The sequence below is a fragment of the Monodelphis domestica genome, chromosome 6 (genome assembly GCF_027887165.1).
Source record: "Monodelphis domestica isolate mMonDom1 chromosome 6, mMonDom1.pri, whole genome shotgun sequence".
Taxonomy (NCBI): domain Eukaryota; kingdom Metazoa; phylum Chordata; class Mammalia; order Didelphimorphia; family Didelphidae; genus Monodelphis; species Monodelphis domestica.
Window position 1 is genome coordinate 200516846 of NC_077232.1, and position 24771 is coordinate 200541616.

General features: G+C 35.4%; 2 long non-coding RNA genes across 2 annotated transcripts in view; one reads left to right on the forward strand and one right to left on the reverse strand.

Annotated features, from left to right (window-relative positions):
* LOC130455081 (uncharacterized) overlaps positions 1-2061 on the reverse strand; it is a 42817-nt gene extending 40756 nt beyond the window's left edge. Inside the window, exon 1 of the long non-coding RNA XR_008912936.1 lies at positions 1931-2061. This is a non-coding gene — a long non-coding RNA (uncharacterized LOC130455081). The remainder of the gene's footprint in view (positions 1-1930) is intronic.
* On the forward strand, positions 1193-18118 carry LOC130455082 (uncharacterized). Its single transcript, XR_008912937.1, has 3 exons — positions 1193-1411; positions 1855-2024; positions 16883-18118. It is a non-coding gene; the product is annotated as an uncharacterized LOC130455082 (long non-coding RNA).
* The last annotated feature ends 6653 nt before the right edge of the window (positions 18119-24771 follow it).

Here is a 24771-nt window from a genome sequence, read left to right on the forward strand (position 1 = left end):
TTTTTCTCCAGAAAAAAACTGAATATCAATCGTTAACTTTTGCATCACTTATGTCCAGGTGGTATAACTAATGATCATATTTCAGAATAATATATCATTTTACATCTTTCTTCCATTGGTCCTGTATAGATTCAAAGACTGCTAGAGGCTCAGTTTCCTATTTGTGAAATGGAGATAATAAGTGTAGTATCTACATGGCATAGTGAAAAAATATTTAACCTCAAAACCAGCAATGATCTAGGTTCAAAACTTGCCCCTGACACATAGGGGCTGTGGACCCTGAACTGGTCATTCAGTGGGAAGAGTTCTGAGCAACACTTTAATATTCTATAATTTATGAATTTAAATTTAAAGAAAGTACCACCCTTCATTTGTTGGAAGAATTATTTCATCTGGTAGTTGTCTATACTAATAAAATCATAAGCACAATCACTATCCCTAGCTACTTCTCAGATTTGCTATAGAGCTTAAATGAACTAATATATATAAAATGCTTAGCAAAATTGAAATTGGTATATCAATATCAGTTACTGTTAGTATTATTATTATAATTTGCTGAAGCTAAGGGATTCAATGCCAAGGTCACTCAATTATTTTATGGCAGAGTTGGAACAATGACATTTCTCTTGACTCCTTATCTAAGACTTCACATAAAGGCAACATGGAATAATGGATAAAGAATTGAAATTAGAGTCAGGATATGTGGATCTAAATCCTTACTTTGCCATTCACCAATTCTATGACTATAGGCAGACCATTTGGCCTCTCTTATACTTTAATTCCTCTTTGGTGAAAATAAGCTAATACATGTATACATAATGTTATTGCAAAAGCACATCTCACACCTACATTTTAATTTGCTTAAGTTCACAATGTATTGATGATTCTTGTGCTTTATTTTATGTTAAACCGTCTTTGAGAAATAGTAGTTTAGTAGTCAGAGGGACAACCTTGGAATCAGAATAAATGACATGTAATAGCGGTGTGATTATGGATACCACCAGAGCCACAAGTAGAGATTTTGGTACCTGAGGTAAACAGAGAAACCTTCTCTGGAACAACTAATAATACAAAAAGCATTGTAAGCATGAAGGATAAGGGATAGGGAAAAAATGCAAAGGTTGTCTCTAAGAGAGAGGGAAAAGAATTTAGCCACAAACCCTGAGAGAAGATTCTAGAAGGAGGAGTTCTGCAGAAGGAGGTTTGGGGAGTTAACTGGGAAAAACTGTCACTCCTGTAGTGCCTTCTCTCTGAGCTGGAAGGGAGAACGACTGCTCCATTAACTAATGGGAACTAACTAGTTTTGTGGAAAAACTAGGAGGTTCTTGGGTTTGGAGGAATATCTGGGAGGAGATCTGATCTGTGTTTCCCTGAAGTGCTGTGACAATCTGGCTGTGACAGTTTGGTTAAGGTGAACCAAAGAGTTTTATATCTGGGGCATTGGGTTTTACTTAGAAAGTCAACCCCAAGCTTGGGGAAGGACACAGTCCACCCATGAATCCTGTCTCCTCAGCCTTTTAGAGACAATCTGGGATATTTAGTTTAGCAAGGTAGTCAGATAGTTTGGGGGTTTAGATAAATCAGGAAGCTGTTGAGGAGGGCTAGAGAAGACCAAAAGGGCATCCCTGTGAAGGGAGCATAGAAAATTGGGTGTAGATTGATCTTTTTAGAGACAGGGACCCTGTGGAATTTACCTACCATTTCCCTAACTTCAATAAGTAAAATAAATTTGGTTTCCTATAGTCTCAAGGGGGATGTGCTTTACTGGCCCTGGGTAGGTCCCTAGTTGAATTTTTTTTACATCATCAACTCATCTAGGTCCTTCCCAATCCATATATCTCCTTTGGGAGGCAGTTTTATTTTTCAGCATATTCATTGGAGATGCAGAGGTAATACTGAGTCATATGGAAAAAAGTAGAGAACCTAGGACCTGACAAGGCTGATGACAATCTTGGATGGGTCCACCTTCCTGCCAACTTCTGATCTTCAGACAACTGGAAATAACAACTTGACCAGTCCATGAGGTAAGACATGCTATGAGGTCTCCATAGGTCCATTCCTATTGCAAAAGAGGAAAAAAGTCAAATCACTCAGCTTTATTATCAGCTCACTTGGCCAGGAATTAGTCTCTGTGCCAATCCTATGCTAATGTAGGGCCATGGTCTCCACTTTCTTCTTTCTTATCCTCCAAACCATTTGAGTCAATAAAGCATTCTAGCTTCCACTCTCACCACTGGCCCTCCCTTATTGCGCTCTCCTATTCAATCATCTCATTCCTTTTTGGCCTTTTTTGTACTGAAGAGTACAAACTCTGTCTATATAGCTTTTAATTTTCCTCCTTTCCACCCCTCCCTCACCGCGAGGCATCCCCACTGAGGAAAAGTCCCTACTGTCCTAGCCTAGGTAGGTCTCTGGGCAAGCCACTTAACTACTCAGTATTCCAAACAACACTCCAGGACAAAATTATTTCAGTTACTCTACAAACAGGGAGGGATTTTCTACTCAGGAATTTCCCTACAATTATGAAATCAATCAAGCAGCAAGCATTCATTAAATGTCTGTTATATGACAGGTAATATGTTAGATTTTGAGAAAAACCAAGACAAATACAACAGTCCCTGCTGATAAGGAGTCTGAGTTCTATTGAAGAAAATTGGAGGTACTCACATATTCAGGGTGTTCAAAAATCTTGGAATTTTTTAAGCTTATAACTGCACTAAGGCTTTTAAAATACCCTAAAAATATAGACAGAAGAAGTAAAAATTAAATAAAATGGAATGTTGGTGGGGAAAGTAGTAGTATTTGAGGGGAAGGGGTGGATCAGAAATGGCTGCACATGAAAGGTACCTGAGCTTTCCTGAACACTGTGTGGCAGTTATGGGGATGATGAGGCAAAGAGTCAGAGAATGGAGATAGGGTAATGTGAATGAAGAAGAGCACTGCAATTACTGGGGCCAGACTGTAGAGAGAGAGAGAAGAGAAAGCATGGATAGATAATACGTTTGGGGAAAGGAAGATGGGGCCATGTCTAGAAGTGCTTTAAAAGTCAAACAGAAGAGTTCTTGTTTTTGCCTAGAGGCAACAAGGGGCCTCTTTGGAGTAGGGAATTGAGATGGTCTAATCTGTGCTTTGGCCAAAAGCCTTTGGCAGCTAAGAAGAGGTCAGAATGGAGTGAGGAGAGACTTGGGGCTAGGAAACCAATGAGATGTCCAATTCAATAGTCCAGGCCAGCTGTGATGAGAGCCTGAACTAACTAAGGTGTTGGCTGGGTGAATAGTGAGAAGCTGATGATAATGAGAAATGTGGAAGGGCAAGAAATGCTTCAACGGGTGATGGGGAAGAGGATTAAGGGCTAGGAACTTGAGAAAGCCAAATCACATGCCCCAATCCACCCCCTCTCACCTCACTGCCATGTAACCAATGTCCTATTATTATAAATCAATTTTATTTTTGCTCTTAAATGACTTTAGGTAGATGCAAATCATCAGCAATGCAGCTGTATGTTAAATTAATTTAGTAAATGTCCCCCCTAACCCATACAGAAATGCCAAATGAAATGCATTAAAGGGAAAATGATGATATATTCTCAGGTTACTATAATTCCATTTTTTAAAAGTACCAAATATATCTGAAAATGTCTTTAGAGGTCTAAGATTACATGAATTTCTCAATAAGTAGCATTTTTCTGGTTACTAATCTTCTGCAATATTTAGGGTGAGTAGCCAGTTTCATGCAATTTATAAAGTGGGATCTGAAATCTATTCTTGCTGCTGCCCATTAAGATTAAATTCACTTTCTCCTGCAGCCCCTCACAGCCTTTCAATCCTGCGAACTAGCCTTTAAAAAGAGCTGCTGTCCAGTGTCGAGCTGTAAGATGTGCTTCTTGACTAAGGGCTTTAAGCTGTTTTTTGGCTAATTTCCTCTGAGCATCGGACTAACATCCCGCCTGCCTTGCTTCTCTGCTCCTGCTGGTAATTACGAGACATGGCAGGGTCAGGTGGGAAGGGTAGTTTGCCAGCTGGGGAGGGCTTTTCTTCTCACTGCACATCAACTTCTGCTCATTACTAGATGTGCTCCCTTTTATGAGGAGTATAATGATATTCATTGAAAACGGTGCCGTTAATAATGCACCAGGGCTGCCCTTTGCAGCAGATCTGCATGACAATGCCTGAGCCTCTTTTTAGTCCTGAGAGAGGGATGGTAGCTCAAAGGACATTTCCAATGACAGTCATGGTGTGCCTTACCCACCAAATTGGCCTAAGGGTCCATTTGGGGGAATTCTTTATAGAAATATTGAACAATACTATGATATATCACTTAAACTGTCTTTTGTATGTCTTAAGCCCTATCAATTATCTTTTTTAATATATGGTGTTATAAAGTAAAATCTTTGCTAGAAAGATATTTTACAATGAAAAGTTCATCAGAAAAACATCTCCAAATCTTTTCAGGGAAGCCTATGGTTCTGTTTTAAGATTGCGAAATGTGATGCATTTGGTTTAAGAAAGGTTGAGTAGACAGAGGTACCTGGTCTTCCTGATCTAGCCTTAGATAGGATAAGGAACTCAGTGATGATGCTCTCTGTCTGTTTCTCTTTGTCTCTGTCTCGCTTTCCCTTAATCTCTTTCTTTCCCTTTGTCTCTCTTTCTGTGAACTGATGGTTAATTTCTGAAATTATTAAGTGGGGAAATATGTCCAGTTTTTTGGGTATTTGCCAGGAAAGATCAAGATGGCAGCAGCAGGGACTGAGGGCACAATCACTTTAATAAAGCTGCAAAAGGGAGAGAAAGTAGAGATGTGTGAGTGGCAAAAAGGATACAGAAGCAGATAGTATGGGATCAAGGATAAGGCAAAAGCAAGCAACAGTGAGGGGAATGAGGAGAAACACAGAGTCACTCATGTATCTATAGTTTAGAGTTGGGGGCACGCAGTAGCATGGACCCAGTGTATGGGGAAGAATGCTCAGGAGGCAGGAGTTTGAGGTCTCAATTTATGCGTCTTTGTTTATTGGTCTAGGGGGGACTAACACTTATCTGTACCACACTGGAGTTGATTTAGTAACATATCGAAGTCATCTCAAAGTTCTCAGCAAAACCTGAAAATTAATGGGTTCACATCATGTCAAAATTACCAGTAACATTTTGGTTTTCTGCTGGTCTTAATGAGAATGTCTGGAACTTGTTGTCTGAGATTTTCATATCATAGGTCCAGAAAGCCCTGACAGCAGCACTTAGATGGCTTCTATTGATTCAGCACACATTTACAGGATGTGATTTTGGGTTATTATGTGATAAAATTTGCTCCTTTGGTTATGCTTCTTCCAAATTATACTTCTTTGATCTTTGGAACATTTTTATGTGACTTTTAAGTTTTACTTTGCAATCTTATTTCCTATTATTAACTTCTTTATACTGGTTACTTATAAATGTATAATACTGACTAGCAGGATGGGTGGGTCCAGGAATATAAGAAGAACATACAATTTTAACACAATCTTTGTTCACCTCTCTTTCTCTCCCTCTCTCTCCTCAGATATTTAGATCTGACATGCTTATTTTACACTTTCAACAAGTGCTGAATGGCCAAAATAAATAAGCACATGAATAAATTAACTAGCATTAGATTTCATTTTATTGCTCTCATTTTCACCTTCAATAATAAGGTGTAGTCCCAGTCTTGGAATTTTAGAAATGAGGGGCAATTCTGTTTCAGATAACAAGGCCCTTTTTGTACTTATTTTCTTTCTCACAAGGGTGGAATTCTCAATTTTAAGGAAGTTTTTTCTCATTTATTACACTCATCTTCAAATGCTACTAAAATTGCCATCCACTTTTATCCATTTGGATGGCTTGCATATTTCCACTAAAGCTTTGATTTGGTGAGAATTGCAACCAGTGTTTCATCTCACTGATAGTTTAGTTACTCTGTCAAGAAGTATATATCACTTTAATTAAAGATCAAAGCCAACTACATATCTCCTACCATAAGCATATATTTATATCCAAAGCTTTGATATCTTCTAACATGTAGTAAATGATATTAAAAACAATATGTGACTTAGCCGGACATTACATTTGTTAGATATTTTGATTGATATATATATATATATACATGTATATATATATAAAGAAAATAAAAATGTTTAACTATTTCTAAATGTGTCATTTCAACAATGTAAAGGCTTAATAATAATTCTACTTTATTCAGTGTAAGAAATATGATTTTTATATACACAGCCCTAATCTCTTCCAAATGCTAGCTTACATTCCTGAATGCCAGTTGGATATGTACACAGTCAAACCATAAAGGCATATTAAACTCAGAAAATTCAAAATAAAACTCACTATCTTTTTCTCTAACACTGTTCCTTCTTCCAAACATTTCTATTTCTTTGAGGGTACCACCAACTTTCCAATCATCTACAAACCTTTAAAGTCATTCTTGAATGATTTGCCAATTCTTGTATTCTTTATTTCCATGATTTTGCTGGTCCCTTTTTCACATTCACATAACTATAATCCTAGTTCAGCCATTGACACCTCTTGCCTGAAAATTCTCCTATTGGGTATTCCGCCTGTTGATCTCTCTAATTCATCACTGAAATAGACGCCAAAATGTTATTCAAAATCAGACCTAACCATGTCACTTAGTAGCCCAGAAATCTTTAGTAACTTGCTATTATATTTCATACAAAATACAAAATCCTCAGTCTAATATGCAAGTCACTCTCCAATCTGATTCACTTCTAATGTTCTTGTCTTATTTCTTATTATTCCCCTTCATACACTCACCACTCCTACCAAATTGATCTCCTAGGTATTTCCCATCCATGATAAGATGTGTATCTTTGCACAGCTGATTCCCTGATCCCATATCTAGAATGTTCTCCTTTTTCACCTCCAGTTTCTCAAAGTCTCCATGCAAGAAGAGGTTCAGGTGTCATTCTCTAATGAAGGTCCTTTCTTAATATTGCCAATGAGTGTTCTTTAGTGCTTGAAATTAGTTTGCATAGAGCTTGTATTTATTCTTGGTAGCAGATATAAAGAGGGTGTGTGTTCCACATGTGGTGTGACCATGTGAAGCAAAGCACAGAGTTCCTCACTCATAAAATATATGCATGGTAGTCTAATTCTGCATGAGATTGTCCTGGTCTTTCTGCCTCAGGCACTTAGCTTTATTTGACCAATGTAGGTAAACATCTGTCTCTCCAGCATAAGGATCTTTGCTTAAGTGTGTGCCTCTTGATTAGAAATTTGCATTTTACCCAGAGGTATGATATTAATATGTTAATAAAAATTTAATTATGCTTATTTATGAGGTCAACATGATATGTAATATTTATCAATTCAATTCAATCATTTAATTACCATTTCTTATATACTTGCTATGTGTAGATCACCATGGCTGGCACTGGGAAGACAAAAAGCTTATATAAGAAAGTCCTTGCCCTCACAGATTTTACAGTAGAAGGAAGGAAGGAAAGAAGGAAGGAAGGAAGGAAGGAAGGAAGGAAGGAAGGAAGGAAGGAAGGAAGGAAGGAAGGAAGGAAGGAAGGAAGGAAGGAAGGAAGGAAGGAAGGAAGGAAGGAAGGAAGGAAGGAAAATGCTAGTTATAGAGTTATAGGAACAAGAGGAAATAGCTAGATTTATTACAGTAGTTTAATAGTTAGGTATACTGTACTAGTTTAATCCTTTCCTTTATAAAATATAATTAGAACTTTATTAATCTTACTATAATTCTATTAATCATTAATCAATCATTGTCCCAGATTAATCACTTCCTGTGGATACATACTGATTAATTGTGATAACTGGGGTCATATTTAAAAAGAGACAGGGAATCAAATATTCTCATTCTCTTCATATTAAAAAGGCTTTGTATAACCAAAACCAATGCAACTATGATTAAAAGGGAAACAAAAAGCTGAGAAAAATATTTTATAGCAAATATCTCTGGCAAAGGCCTCATTTTTCAAATACATAGAGCACTGAGGCATATTTATAAGAATTTAATTCTCTAATTAATAAATGGTCAAAGGATATGAACAGGCATTCCTCAGAGAAAGATATTAAAATTTTCCAGTTTTAAAGGGGGAAAAATGCTCCAAATCACTAAAGATTAGAGAAATGCAAATTAAAGCAACTCTGAAATAATACCTCACACCTATGAGATTGGCTAATATGGCCAAAAACCAAACAAATTTTTAAGGGGATGTGGCAAAATTTAGACACTGATACACTGTTGGTAGAACTGTGAGCTGATAACAATCTGCAATAATGTCCATGAGGTCATAAAACTATGCATAATCAATGACACAGAAATATATTAATAGGTCTATATCGCAAAGGCATACAAGAAAATGGAAAAGGATATATATGTATTAAAATGTTTATATCACATTATATTTGTAGTGGCAAAGAATTGAAAACTAAGAGAATATATATTAATCAGGAAATGGCTGAACAAGTTGTGTTATACAACTGTAACGTAATATTATTACACTATAAGAAATGACAAACAGGATAAGTCAGAAAAACCTGGAAAAACTTGCATGAACTGATTCAAAGTGAAGTGAGCAGAACCAGAACACTGTATACAGTAACAGAAATATTGTACAATGATCAATTGTGAAGGACTAAATTATTATCAGCACTACAAATGAAGACACCCCAACAGAGTCATGATGAAAAGATGTTTTCCATATCTGTAGAAGGAATTGTTGGAGTCTGAATACAAATAAAGACATAAAAATTTTCACTTTATTTCCTTCATAAGCTTTTTTTCTCTTACATGTCTTCTTTCATAACATGAAGAATATGGAAATATGCATTGCATGACAGTATTGGTATAGGAATGGGGGAGGGAAAGGAAAGAGGGAGTGAATCTGGATTGCAAAATGTCAGATAACAATTGTTAAAAAATTGTTTCTAAATGTAAATAAAAAATTAAAAAGAAAAAAGAAGTTTACAAACTCTGCAATGAAAAAGATTCATCAACAGGAAATGGAATGGGCAGATTTTGCAAAGGAAATGCCATCTGAGTTGATCTTTGGTGTTTTATAGGATAGATCTGGGCTCAACAGATGCAGATATAATATGAGGAAATTTCAGTTATAGATTTTTAAAAAATTCTATCCATATAGACCAAAGTCATTCAACATTCAAATATCTGTCTTAGGTGTGACCAAAATTCATTGATAATAAAGTATGAATAAATTCACACTCATACATTTCCAATATTCACATTGTTGTCATTTCCAATTAATAGTATATAAGGGGATAGACTGCAGAAATCTACTAGGCATCTGAAAGAGTAAGTGGTCCCTAGATTGGTTGGAATATGAGAAGAGAAAGAAAATTTGGCCCTGTGCCTAGGCAAATTAAAGCTGTTCATAATTAATTTTTTCACTACAGTGCTATAAGACCATTGCCATTGAGACTTTTAAAAGAAAACATATTGCTTTTTATTACTTGGGAGAAGTAGGTTTAGAAAATGTAAGGAAAAAACTTCAATGTGAAAGCAAAAAAAAGAAAAAAGAAAAAAGAAAAAGCCTCCAAAAAATGAGGGGAATCTTTACCTATGGCAGAACTCTGAAGAGTAGAAAAATTTGAAATAGAGAAGGAAGAAGGATAAATGAAAAGTTGGAATTAAATGATTAAATAGCACATTGGAGGATCTTCCTAAAAAAATCAAGGCACTGAACCTTCTAAAGTTGAAGTTAAGTATTTCAAGAAATGATGATGTAGACATACAAATACTGTCAGATAGAAATCATCCAGCAAAATTCAGGAAAAAGAGATGAGAAGTAATGATTCATGATTCTCTGATGAAAGATACTGAGACATCTCTATTTACCAATCTGCTAATAATTTCCCTGGAAACTTTGGGGAGGGGCATCTATTCATGAAGTAGCAAATATTAATAATAATTACAGAAGGGACTCCATTACATTCTGAGGCAGCTTTTGATCATGAGTGATCAATAAGCATTATTTAGTGCCAAGTATGCACTGGGCACTGCGCTAAGTCCTGGGAATACAAAGAAAAAAAAACAAAAAAAACAAGTACCTGCTCTCAAAGTGCCCATAGGTTAATTGGGAAGGCAACTTGCAAAGTACTCACCTAAAAGATCTACAAAATTTGGAGATAACAGAGAGAAGAAAATAAAATTAAGGGAGGTCAATAAAGGCTTATTAAGAATTATTATCAAAGTTAGAAACTAGCATAGGGGAAAAAGAGCAAAAAAAAATAGAAAATTTATTGAGGATGAATGGGAAGAGTTTCTGACTCTAACAAAAGGAGCAAACTATGGGAAAATTCCTATATTGAGAGTTAACATTATAGGGAGCTCCTAGATTCATGAGTTTGATCTAGATGGAAAATTTTCTAGACAAACCCAAAACATGTCCTTTATATGAAACTGAATTCTTTGCCTAAGAATTGATTCAGTATTTTTAAGTAACATAAAACCTAAGAACAAATATAGAATTTTTTTCTTGTCATATTAAGGAAGTAGTCATGTCCCTGGGCAAGTTATTCCCCTTCTTCAGTTCATTTTCTTAATCTATGAAAATGAGGAGGATTAAAAAAATAAAAGAAGCTCTTTTGTAAATTTCCTGTGTCTTTCACCAGACCATTCTACTTTCATGAAACTAATTATCAGAAAGTTTTTCATGACATCAAGCCTATATTTCCCTCTCTTCAACTTTCCTCCTCCATGTTGCTTTTAGTTTTGTCTTCTGATACCAAGACAAGACGAATACATCTTCCACATGATAGCTCTTCTGATATAGCAAAAGAGATGCCATATCCTTACAACTCCTCTCTACTTTAAGCTAAAGTTCCCCAGTTCCATAAGCTAATTCTCATGGGAAGTGATCTCTAGTCATATTATTAGCCCTTCCATAACTGGGTATGTACTAGCTTGCCAACTGATTTTATAAAATGTGATTCAAAGAATATACTGAGGATGTTTCTGTCTGGGGAAAACAATAATTAGACAATTAGTTCCAATATTCTTGGTTTCTGACACAGTTTAGGATACCATTAATGTATCCTGGATGTGGTGTCACATTTTAGACTCATTGCAATTACAATCCACAAAAACCTCTAAGGTATTCTCTCCAAACTGTTAACTAGCTCCATGTTTTCCTATCTTCATATATATATATATATATATATATATATATATATATATATATATATATATATATATATAATGTATTTTGTATATGTGTCATTATACAAAACATTTGCATATTAGCCATGTTGCAAAAGAACACAGACAAAAAAATAAGAAAAATAAAGAAATTTTTAAAAAGTATGCTTCAATTCACATTCAGACACACCAGTTTTTTCTCTGAACGTAGACAGCATTATAAATCCTTTAGAATCTTCCTGGATCGTTATATTGTGGAGGATAGCTAAGTTATTCACAGTTGATCATTGTATAATATTTAGTTGGTCACTAAGCAACAGGATCCTCGGACTTCCTATAAGCATGTGCGCAAGCATATAATGAATATCACATTTAATGTAAAATAAAGGAAAAACTGGTTTTTGGAAACACAGAAGCTCTCAAACATTATTTATAGCAGTAGGAAATAGTACAGCAAATCTCTTTCTCTAATATACAATATAGGCCTAAGTTACTAAGTATCAATTATATAGCATAAATCTTAAAAATCATTTAAAAGTAATATAATCATCAATATATGGTTATTATAATCAACACATAGTATGTTCATTAAATTTTGTCATATATAACTCTTATTTCTACAGTATTAACAGAACTAGCTCAAATTTAATCCTATTCTGCTTTAGGTATCTTTTTGCTGTTGTTGTTTTGATTTGTTTGAACTTCTAGAGAAGCTAAAAAAATCCATGACCAAATATCCAAGTAACTAAAAGTGAAGTTACATCTCTGGAATGCAACAGAGGCAGAACTCTGGATATTTTCATGCCTATCAAAAAGTGCTGATTTCTAGAAGATAAAGAGGATAATCTAACAATGTATAAAGTCACATGGCAAGAGAAGGCATGATCCAATCCAGTGATGCCGAACCTTTTAGAATCAGAGTGCCATGCCCTGCCCCCCATCCCCTTACCCCAGACAGAGAAGGGAGGAAGCACTCCCATTGGGATGCTGGGCAGAGGTGCAGATAAAGTGAGAAATGTCCTCAGGCACATGGACAGGGGAAAGGGAACAGCTCTGCCTTGAGTCCCTCTGGTTTTCTAGTAAAAAACTCTGGTGAGTGCCTGCAGTCATGCCTACAGAGTGGTGTATGCATGCCCTTTATGTCACATGTGCCATAGGGTTCACCATCATGGATCTAATTCTTCCCAGACTGCAGAGGAAGCCTTTCCCAATTAGAGCACCTAGTCACAGGTGACAGGATTATGGGTATGAATTACCTGGAGAAGGCTGTGTTTGATAGAGGCACTTTTTCATGAAACATTCAACTCTCTTAACCCCATGATGTTGCCCTGGGGCAAAGTCCTATTCACCCAATTCTAATTATAGCTCTGGATAGAGGCATGAATACACTAAACATGATGCTTTGATTGAGAATTGGTAGAATAGGTGATCAATAATGCAGAAAATCTGGTTCTTAATATTACTAAAACTAAAGGGGAGGCAAAAGACAAGCAATGAGTTGTGAGCATTGAATAAGAAATCTTTTTAGATATATTCACAAATATACAGGAGGGAAATAATTATTACATGGCTTTTTTTATTTAATTTTTTTCCCTTTAAACATTATTTTATTTGGTCATTTCCAAACATTATTCATTGGAAACAAAGATCATTTTCCTTTCCTCCCCCCTTCCCTTTCCCACCACCTCTCCTATAGCCGACGCACGATTCCCCTGGGTATCACATGTGTTCTTGGTTCAAACCCATTTCCATGTTGTTGGTATTTGCTCTAGAGTGTTCATTTAGAGTCTCTCCTCAGTCGTATCCCCTTCCCCCCTGTAGTCAAGCAGTTGCTTTTCCTTGGTGTTTTTACTCTCACAGTTTATGCTCTGCTTGTGGATAGTGTTTTTTAGATCCCTGCAGATTGTTCAGGGACATTGCATTGACCCTAATGGAGAAGTCCATCACCTTCGATTGTACCACAATGTATCAGTCTCTGTGTATAATGTTTTCCTGGTTCTGCTCCTTTCGCTCTGCATCACTTCTTGGTGGTTGTTCCAGTCTCCATGGAATTCTTCCACTTTATTATTCCTTTGAGCACAATAGTATTCCATCACCAACATATACCACAATTTGTTCAGCCATTCCCCAATTGAAGGGCTTCCATTCATTTTCCAATTTTTATTACATGGCTTTTAGCATTGGTGTTTTCTTTTGATTTACCCATACAAGAAAGGGATCTAGAGAAGCCTTGTTTTCCTTCTCAATCTGAGTATAAATGTCCCTTATTAAAAAACAAATAAAAAAAACAGTCTTGAAGAGTGGGGGTGGTGGGAAATGAGAGGAAAGAACTTTCAATACTAGTGAATGTCATCACTAGCCTATACCACTTTGCTAATGCATCCAATCCCAGATCACCATCCGCAGGATCCCTTCAACATGGCAGCCCTCTCCCAGGACAATTTTCTCTTATTCGTCTCCATGGAGGGGGCATTCTAACCTTCTATATGGGGACAGCCCATCACCTGTCCCGCTTCCATACTATACCCACCATCAAACTATCCTCAGATTCACCTATTGACCTTTTACTGCATAAAATGAATTTAAATGAATTTGTCTCAGGTACGAAAATTCCTATTTAACAATTTAAGAACAGAGGGAACAAACTAAGAGAACATTCCTCCCACATACACTTTGTTCATTTCTGCTTTAATATCTTAACTAGCTTTATTCTTTATTCATACATGCATTTCTTAGAGGGCAGAGAGTATTTCACTTTTGTCTTTCTCTTCCAGAGTCTAATAGAATGATTGACATATAGCAGATATTTTAAAATGTTTATTTAGGAGGAAGAGTCAAGATGTGAGAGTGTGGGAAGAAGTATTTTTGCCTAGCTTACCTAACTCACCTCTTCCACAACAATCCAGAAAATGTGCCAGACTGAATTATGTTTGGGAGAGTTAAAAAAAAGTCACAGTGAGTCATTTGTCCACCTTGGAGGGCAGGTAAAAGACAGACAGAAGTCTGTGAACACTGGGCAGGGAAGGGAGCACTCATGGAGGCAGTAAAGATGAGGAATGTTCCAAAACCCAAGGTCTGAAAGGGGGCTGAGAGAACTAGGGCAGTAAGCACCAATTAGAAAGAGATCCAAAGGAATTTACCAGTCCCCCAGTCTGGGTTGTGAAGATGTCAGAGAGACCTAAAAGGCCAGAGGCTCAGTATAGACATTCACTCTCCCCTTCTACCTGCCTTTGGAATGTGCAGAGCTCATAATAAATAGAGTACAAAATGAAGAAATTGTTGGGAATAATTAGCAAACCAAAAGAGAAGTCAACCATTAAGACCTACTATGGTGAAAGGGAAGCTCCAGGCATAGTAGTGGGGAAATGAGTGCTAGGGAAGAAAGGTATGAAAACAGAATTCATCACATAATAAGAGAGTTTATAAAAAACCACAGGTGAGTAAAAGTACTCATCGAAAAATTTCCAAATCAAAATTTAAAACTCCATAAAACATCACGATTTTTTAAAATATGGAATTGGAAAAACAATTTGGGATCTAATTTAAGAAGCATTAGACTAAGTCAGGTACAACAACATTCAAAACTTAAAAAGTTTACATAATATATTTCAAGTCATCACTCAAAACAAACTCCCCTCACCCCCCCAAAAAAAACCAACAGGAAATAACCAGGTATCTTAGAACCAGAGCAAAGTAGAAAGAATTCCCTGGTCATCTCCTGTAACACCAAAATAAAAGCATTCAAGGATATTCTAGTCAATATTCAGAGATCCCAAGTCAAGGAAAAAATACTGCAAGTAGTTATAAAGAAAGAATTAAAATATGGTAAGGATCACAAAAGATTTAGTAGCTACCACTACTATAAAGAAAGAAGAAAGCTTAGAATATTATATTCCAAAAGGCAAATGTTCTAGAATTACAACCAAGAAAAACTTACTCTTGCAAAATTGAACATAATTCTAGGGAGTTAGGGGAAATGGACTTTAATTATTTTATTAAAATTTACTTATTTTTGATACATTTTAAGTTCTTAGCTGTCTTTCTCCCTCCCGACTCAGCACTACAGAAGGCCACCTTTCGACTACATGACTACATGTATGTATGTGTATATACATGTATATATATATATAGAGAGAGAGAGGGGGGGGGGTAAAACTATACAATGCATGTTTCTATCAGTTCATTCTCTGAAGGTATGGACATTCACTGCTATTCGTCAAACAATATTGCTGTTTTTGTATGAAATGTTTTCTTGTTTCTGTTCATTTCACTCTTCATTATTTCATGCAAGTCTTTCCTTTTTTTTCCTAAAATTAATCTTCTTGGGATATTCCATCACAATCACATACCACAACTTGTTTTTAGGCATTCCCCAATTGATGGGGCTCCTTTTAATTTCCAATTCTTTGCTACTACAAAAAGAGCTGCTGTCAATATTTTAAATCATAGAAGTTCTTTTCCTTTTCCCCTCCCTGATCACCTTGGGAAATAGAATTAACAGTGGTATTTCTAGGTGAGATTTTATATATATATATATATATATAGTTTTAAAATTCTTTGGGCATAATTCCAGCCTACTCTTTAAAATGTTCCACTAACACTATACTAGTGTCATACTTTTTCTACATTCCTTTCAACTATTGGCATTTTCCCCTTCTATTATTTTAGCCAATCTTATAGGTTTCAGATGATATCTCAGAGCTGTTTTGATTTGATCACTACTTCTGTAGTGATTTATAGCATTTTATATGACTATGCATAGCTTTGATTTCTTCATCCAAAAAAATGCCTATGCACATCCTTTGAGCATTTATCAATTGGGCAATGATTCATTTTACCATTAACTGAGAAAATTAGTATTCATCCTCCCAAATTCTTTTCTGCTTTCCTTCTAATCTTGACTGTATTGGTTTTATTTGTACAAAATGTTTTTAATTTAGTGCAATCAAAATGATACATTTTATATTTCACAAAATGCATGCTCTTATTTATTCATAAATCTGATAGGTAATTATGTTCCATGTTCTAATTTGTTTATGTCTAGATCATGTATCCATTTTTACTTTATCTTGATTCTTCCAGTTGCTATAATCCAGGGCCAGGTGCTTTCACTGATCCTCTGAGTCACCTGTTAGACTGTAAGTCTATGCGTGACTTCAGGTACTCCTCTCTGCCCCTCAAGCAGAACTAGGGCTTCCAACACCCCTCCCCATACATGCTCTTGCTCTATGGTCCCTCCAGAGTCTGTAAGCTTCAGCTACCCACTCTGCCCTGGAACAGAACGCAGGGACTGGTCTTCAGGGAGTTCCCATGTCCAGCAGGGTCCCCACCCTTCTGAAGCCCCACACTCACCAAGGCAGACTAGATCCTCCTCGCAGCAGTCACAGTACAGGACCACATCTACTCAGCGCGCCTGGGCACCTCAGCCCTGCAGCCTTCCCCGGCTCATCTACCTCAATGAACTGCAGCACAAAGCAGTCTGTGGGGCAAAAGTTCCAGATGCTGAGGCTGTGGACTGATACAACTACCCTTGTTCGCTAATTGTGTGGCATCGACCTAGAGGGATTTGCACTTCACCAGGCTAATTATCTAGCCAGGATGGCTGTTTGACACTACTTTTAATTAATTCTGTCACTCTAAAGTTCACTTTCACGAATTCTTTTATTTGTGGAGGGATACTGAAGGGCCAACTCATTTCCTGTCTTCTTCCACCATCTTCCCACAGCCCTCTCCCCAGAATTGGATTTTTAATAAAATGGGAAACTTTTAAGCATTTCTGAGGAAGACAAGTGCAATGCTGAGTAGAAAAGTCAAGATTCAAACACAGGACTCATAAGAAGCAAAAAAGGTAAAAACATTGGTAAAAAGTAACTTTTTAAAATTCTTTTATGGTGAATTGACAGAGGTAGTCAGTCCCTCACTTTGAACTTTATCATCACCAGAGATTGCAGAATGAATTAATGAGATAAAGTCCTCCTCCCCTTTTTAAATCAAGTTCACTTACATCTGTTTCTTGTTTGTGCATTCACTTGGCATAGAGGAGAGGGCAATGGATTTAGAGGCTGGAAGATCTGGGGTAAAATCTAAGCACTCAAACAGTTGCCAAATGATTCTCTTGGCATGAATTTCATCGTTTGTAAAATTAAAAAGTGTTGCTCATTTTCTAAGTTCCCTCTGAACTCTGAATCTATGATTCTATTATGCTGTTGGTCTAATATAACTTGATATCTCTATACCACAAATACATATATGACCCTGAATTAAACAGTTAGCAAACATTGTCACCACCAATTTAGTTTTTCTCCATTTGATTTTTACAAGTTTTTTTTTCTCTCTCTCAAATGAAGCAGAAAGAATTGAACCTGATTTGCATCTTGTCAGCATGCTTGAGTTCAAACCAGAAAATGAACACCAACTTTTAAGTCCATAATTTATAATCTGCCAAAGAATGGACATGTCCACCTACAAGCTGGCACTGGGAGAATTCTCTAGAACCAAAATTCTCTGTAACCCCCAATCCTTTATAATCCAAACAAACAAAATGCAAAGAAAACAAAAACAGTTTCTAGAGGGTGTGTACATAGATAGTCAGAGACAAATAGACATGATAAATTATAGATAGAAAGGAGATAGATATGTATACAGAAGATAAATAAATGATATATCATAGATAAAAAGATAACTAATACTTTTAATGCTCTCATTGATACATTGTCTTTGACTGCTTCTTTATATATAAATATAAGGAAACAGCTCACTTTTTGTCATTTTTTTTACCTCTTTTACTCAATGCCCTTTCAAAGGAAACTATAAATTCCTTATCCTCTAAAATAGTCAGCATACAAATAAAAAGAATTGAGATCATGTAAGTAAAAGAAAACAATATTGTTTGTAGGTCAAAGATGTTTTGCTTGTTTTAGGCAGACAAACAAATCTGAGAGAGAGAGAGAGACAGAGAGACAGAGAGACAGAGAGAGACAGAGAGAGAGAGAGAGAGAGAGAGAGAAAGAGAGAGAGAGAGAGGTAGAAGCAACTGCTACAAGCACTGACAAGATAGATAAAAGTACACAAAATTATGAGAATAGAAATCTGTGTGCTTTCCACAGAAACATAACATTTCATTTTAATTTTGTTTACTACATTTTAAAATGGGATCTTTATGCCAATTATTATATCCTAGGCCCAATATTATTTAAAATCAGGTTTCATCATTCAACTTATTATGAAAGTGATAATGAAATTATTTATAGCTTTTGAATGCACAAAACATTTTAGGCATAGATACAATGAAGTTTTCACACTTTAGTCCCTCAGACAAAGCTATTCGGGCAGCTAAGAACATCTTTTCTGTTTATACAGAACATTTGGCTGGCATACCTGATAATGGTCTAAAACTCACATAAAGGGACCGGTGCAGAAAGAATTCTCCCTGCTGCATTTAGTGTCAGGAAGAGTTCATTCATCAGATGATCTGGAAAAGTAAATAAATGAGAATTGTCTCATAATTCGCTGCTGAGATAAGCTAGTTTTGGAAAATATCCATAAAATACATGCAATCCCTTAAAAATTATGGGATTTAAGGACTTTTTTTGGCAAAAAATAATAAAATAAAAGCTGTGTAATTCGGAGAATTCATGTATTTTGAGAGAAATTTCAAGGAAGAGCACTCATTTGGTTTATTTTCTCCTAAAGAGAGATTTAGGGGCATCATAGGAAAGGAAAACTAAATGTTTGATATGAGAAAATTAAAGTAAAATACTATTAGTTGGGGAGTTATAGTTTTCCAGTAAAAGCATGTCAAGTCAGCAGTTATGAGTTTTAGGACTCTACAAACAGATGACTACCATGAGGGTTTTTGTTGTTGCTTTTGTTTGTTTTTGTTTTGCTGAATTAAATAATTAACAATTGCTCCTCTGTTAGGCACTTAAAGACTTTAGTAATGTGCCTCCTGCCTATTAGGACAGGATTGTGGCACAAGATAAAAGTACTTGTAACTCAATGTCTACAACAGTAAAAGACTTGGAAGCCTGCTTCCAGAAAAGTCATGATGGCAGACGACATAACTGCTTCTATTCTGCTATATTCTTTTAATTGACTCTGTAGGCAGAAATAATGATACTTCCTAAAAGGTTTTAATTGGTCTTTGCCAATATTTTTATCCTTTCCCAAACTCTTGGTAGAATTCTTGATCTCCTCCATTGAAAGCATCCAGTGACAGATAAGTTGTAAGAGTAAAGGACTTGGACTGTCATCAGAAAGGGCAACCATAGAAACAGGTCTCAGTCCCGATGTGCCATCATTTATTCCTTTTCTTTTTCAGGGAAGGGATTATTAAGTGTTATCCTCATGAATTTTGAAAAGTTAGGAGAGCGAGCTTCTGGTGTTCAGGTTAAGACAGAATTTATAACTCAGAGAGCAAAGGGCATGAATTTGAGACATGCTCCATAAGCCTTAGCCCAACAGCTGCTGAAAAAGAATCATTTGTCAAAAATGTTGCATTTGGACAAGAAAATTTGTAGGACAAATGCTATGTACAAACTGTGATAAGAGTGAGCCCACTCTTCCCAGAAATGGAAAGAGTAAGACAGTTTGTCCCTGGAAATATGTCTTGTGGAAATCTTTGTATTTCTGTGGTTGCTGAATCTTTGAAATAAATATTATTTTCAAAAACAATCTATCAATTGATACAAAAACATTCATAATCTCCAAAATGTTTTAAAAGAATATTAAATCCTCATGACAAATAAGTATACTGGAAAAACAAGTCCCCACATTGGCCAACATATGAAGATTTATTTTTCACTCTACATTTTCAGTTCATTGCCTCTGGCAGGACATGTTTGACCTGTTTCATCACTGGTCCTCTGAGTTATGATTATTATTGCTTTGCTCAGAGTTGTGAGGTCTTGCAAAGTTTTTCTTGAAAGCAGAACTTTCCTTGATACACTCCTTTTTCTGTCTTCTAATTCTTTCCTGCCCTCCAAGCTCGTTATGCCATATATTGGATACACTGGTATATATACTATATGCATACTGCATATATATATGTACATATATATATATATTTCAAATATGGCACGTATCATACTATTTCCCTCCCTCCCATACCCCCACCCTTCCCGTAGCTGAAACACAATTCCACTGGGTATAACATGTGTGCTGGATCAGAACCTATTTCCATGTTGTTGGTGTTTGCATTAGGATGTTCATTTAGAGTCTATATACCCATCCATATCCCAGTCAATCCATGTATTCAAGAAGTTGTTTTTCTTCTGTGTTTCTACTCCCACAGTTTTTCCTTTGAATGTGGATAGTGCTCTTTCTCATAGATCCCTCCAAGTTGTTCAGGATCACTGCATTGCCAAAAATGGAGAAGTCCATTATATCCGATTGTCAAACAGTGTATCAGTCTCTGTCTACAATGTTCTGGTTCTGCTCCTCTCACTCTGCATCATTTCCTCAAGGTCATTCCAGTTCACATGGAATTCCTCCAGCTTATTATTCCTTTGACCACAATATCATTCCATCAACAACATATACCACAATTTGTTCAGCCATTCCCCAATTGAAGGGCATCCCCTCATTTTCCAAGTTTTGACCACCACAAAGAGCACAACAATGAATATTCTTGTAGAGGTCTTTTTCCTTATTATCTCTTTGGGGTACAAACCCAGCAGTGCTATGGCTGGATCAAAGAACAGACAGTCTTTTAGCACCCTTTGGGCATAGTTCCAAATTGCCCTCTGGAATGGTTAGACCAATTCACAATTCCACCAGCAATGCATTAATATCCCAAGTTTGCCACATCCCCTCCAGCATTCATTACTTTCCTTTGCTATCATGTTAGCCAATCTGCTAGGTGTGAGGCAACACCTCAGAGTTGTTTTGATTTACATCTCTCTGATTATAAGAGATTTAGAACAGTTTTTCCTGTACTTATTAATAGTTTTGATTTCTTTATCTGAAAATTGCCTATTCGTGTCCCTTGCCCCTTTATCAATTGGGGAAAGGCTTGATTTTTTTGAACAACTGATTTAGCTCTTTATAAATTTGAGTAATTAGACCTTTGTCAGAGGTTTTTGTTATGAAGTTTTTATCAAATAGTGGATTTTTGTTCCAAAAGCTGGGATCTTTGGGTTAATCATAGACTGCCTTGCTGAGGTCACTTTACCCCAAGTCTATTCTACTGATCCTCCTTTCTGTCTCTTAACCAGTACCAAATTGTTTTGATGATCACTGCTTTATATATATATATATGTATATATATATATATAAAGCAGTGATCATCAAAACATATATATATATATATATATATATATATATATATATATATATGCAAGTCTTCCTTCCTTCACATTTTTTTTCATAATTTCCCTGGATATTCATGATCTTTTTTTCTTCCAAATGAACTTTGTTATGTTTTTTTCCTAATTCAGTAGAAATGTTTTTTGGTAGTTCTATGAGTATGGCACCAAATAAGTAAATTAGTTTGGGTAGGATTGTCATTTTTATTATATTAGCTCATCATACCCATGAGCAATTAATGTTTTTCCAATTATTTAGATCTAGTTTTAATTGTATGGAAAGTGTTTTGTAGTTGTGTTCATATCTTTCCTGTGTTTGTCTTGGCAGATAGGTTCTCAAATATTTTATGTTATCTAGGGTGATTTTAAAAGGAATTTCTCTTACAGCGGAGATGTGTTGGAAATATATAGAAATGCTGATGACATAAGTAGGTTTATTTTGTATCCTGCCACTTTGCTAAAGTTGTTGATTATTTCTACTAGCTTTTTAGTTGATTCTCTTGAATTCTTTAAGAAGAACATTATATCATCTGCAAAGAGTGATAGCTTGGTCTCCTTGTTGCCAATTTTAATACCTTCAATTTTTTTTGTTCTCTAATTGCTATTGCTAGTGTTTCTAGTACAATTTTAAATAATAGAGGTGATAATGGGCATCCTTTTTTCACTCCTGATCTTATTGGGAAGGCTTCTAGTTTATTCCCATTGGAGATGATGTTTGCTGATGGTTTTAGATATATACTGTTTATTATTTTTAGGAAAGGCCCTTCTATTCCTATACTTTCTAGTGTTTTCAGTAGGAATGAGTATTGTATTTTGTCAAAGGCTTTTTCAACATCTATTGAGATAATCATGTGATTTTTGTTGATTTGCTTTTTCATATGGTCAATTATGTGGATGGTTTACCTAATTTTGAACCATTCTTGCATTCCTGGTACAAATCTCATCTGTTCACAATGAATAACCCTTGTGATGACTTGCTGGAGTCTTTTTGCAAGTATTCTATTTAAGATTTTTGAATCTGTGTTCATTAAGGAGAGTGGTCTATATTTTTCTTTCTCTGTTTTTGACCTGCCTCACTTTGGAATCAGTACCATATTTGTGTCATAAAAGAAATTTGGTTGAACTCCTTCTTTGCTTATTCTGTCAAATAGTTTGTATAATATTGGGATTAGTTTTTCTTTGAATGTTTGATAAAATTCATTTGTGAATCCATATGGTTCTGGGGATGTTTTCTTAAGGAATTCTTTGATGACTTGTTCAATTTCCTTTTCTGATATGGGGTAATTTAGGTATTCTATTTCTTCTTCTCTTAATCTAGGCAATTTATATTTTGTAAATATTCATCCATGGTACATTCTTAAAGACTGACCATGTATTAGGGCATAAAAATATTGCAAATAAGTGCAAAAGAGAAGAAAGAATAAATACTACCTTTTCAGATCACAATGCAATAAAAATAATAACTAGTAAGAATACATGGATTTCCATATTTATTGCCATATAATTGGACATAATAGTTTTTTTAATGATTGCCTTAATTTTTTCTTCATTAGAGATGAGGTCTCCCTTGTTGATTTGGCTTTCTTCTTTCCTTTTTGCAAATTAGATTGACCAGTACATTGTCTATTTTATTTGTTTTTTCAAAGTTCCAGCTTCTACTACATTTATTTATTAAAACAATAATAATTTTGAGTTTTGATTTTATTAATTCTCTTTTACTTTTTAGGATCTCTAGTTTAGTTTTCATCTGAAGATTTTAATTTGTTCACTTTCGAGTTTTTTTTTTCATTTGCATGCCTAATTCATTGACCTCTGCCCTCCATAATTTGTTAATATATGAACTCAATTATATAAATTTCCCCATAAGTACTTCTTTGGCTGCATTCCATAGATTTTGAAATGATGTCTCATCATTGTCTTTTTCTTCAATGAAATTATTAATTATTTCTATGATTTGTTCTTTAACCAATTTTGGAGCATCATATTGTTTAATTTCCAATTATTATTTTTTTTATTTGCTTCTCCATATACCCTTACTAATTATTATTTTTATTGCATTGTGATCCGAAAATATTGTATTTATTATTTCTGCTCTTTTGTACTTGTTTGCAATGTTTTTATGCCCTAGTACATGGTCAATCTTTATGAATGTACCATGTGCTGCTGAAAAGAAGGTGCATTCCTTTTTGTCCCTATTTATTTTTCTCCACATATCTACTGACTTTAATTTTTCTAAGATTTCATTCACTTCTCTTACCTCTTTCTTATTTATTTTTGGTTTGATTTATCTAGTTGTGATAGAGGAAGGTTCAGGTCTCCCACTACTATAGTTTTGCTATCTATTGCATCCTTGAACTCCACTAATTTCTCCTTTAGAAATTTGAATGCTATGCCATTTGGATGCATTGATGTTGAGTACAGATATTTCCTCATTGTCTATATTGCCTTTAATCAGAATATAATTACCTTCCTTATCTCTTTTAACTAGATCTATTTTAATTTGGCTTTGTTAGATGTCATGATTGCGACTCCTGCATTCTTTTTCTCAGATGATGCCCAATATATTTTACTCCATCCCCTTACCTTTTCCCTAAGTGTGTCTACCTTCCTCATGTGTGTTTCTTGTAGACAACATATGGTAGTGTTTGGGATTCTAATCCACTCTGTTATTTTACTCCATTTTATGGGTGAGTTCATTCCATTCATTCAGAGTTATAATAACCAGCTGTGTCTTTCCTAACATTTTGATTTCCACTCATAGTCCTGCCCTTTCTTCTTCCACTGTTTGCTTCTACACCATTGTTTTGTCTTTAATCAGTCTCCCTAATTCCCACACTTATTTTACTTCCCTTTCTACCCCCCTCCCTTCTTATTCCCTTCTATTTTCTTTACAGTCTTTACAGTCTTTTTAAACTACCCCCACCCTCTCTGTCCCTTGTATTGCTTCCCTCCCCACCAGTCCATTTGTTACCCTTCTACTTCTCATAGGGCTTGAGTCAATTCTCTGCCCTAATGGGTCTGATTATTTTTCCCTCTTTGAGTCAATTTAAATGTATTTAAATTAAGTATTTAAATGTACTTAATAATTAAGTATTTCCTGTCTCCAACTTCTTTACCCTTCCAGTGAAATGGTGTTCTCCCCCACTCCAACCATGTGTTTCTTTATGACATATAAATTTACCCCATTTTGTTTCTTTTCCCCTTTCTCTTAGTATTAACCTTTTTTACCTCTAGTTATATATATATATATATATATATATATATATATATATATATATAAAGACAGAGAGAGAGAGAAAGAAAGATATAG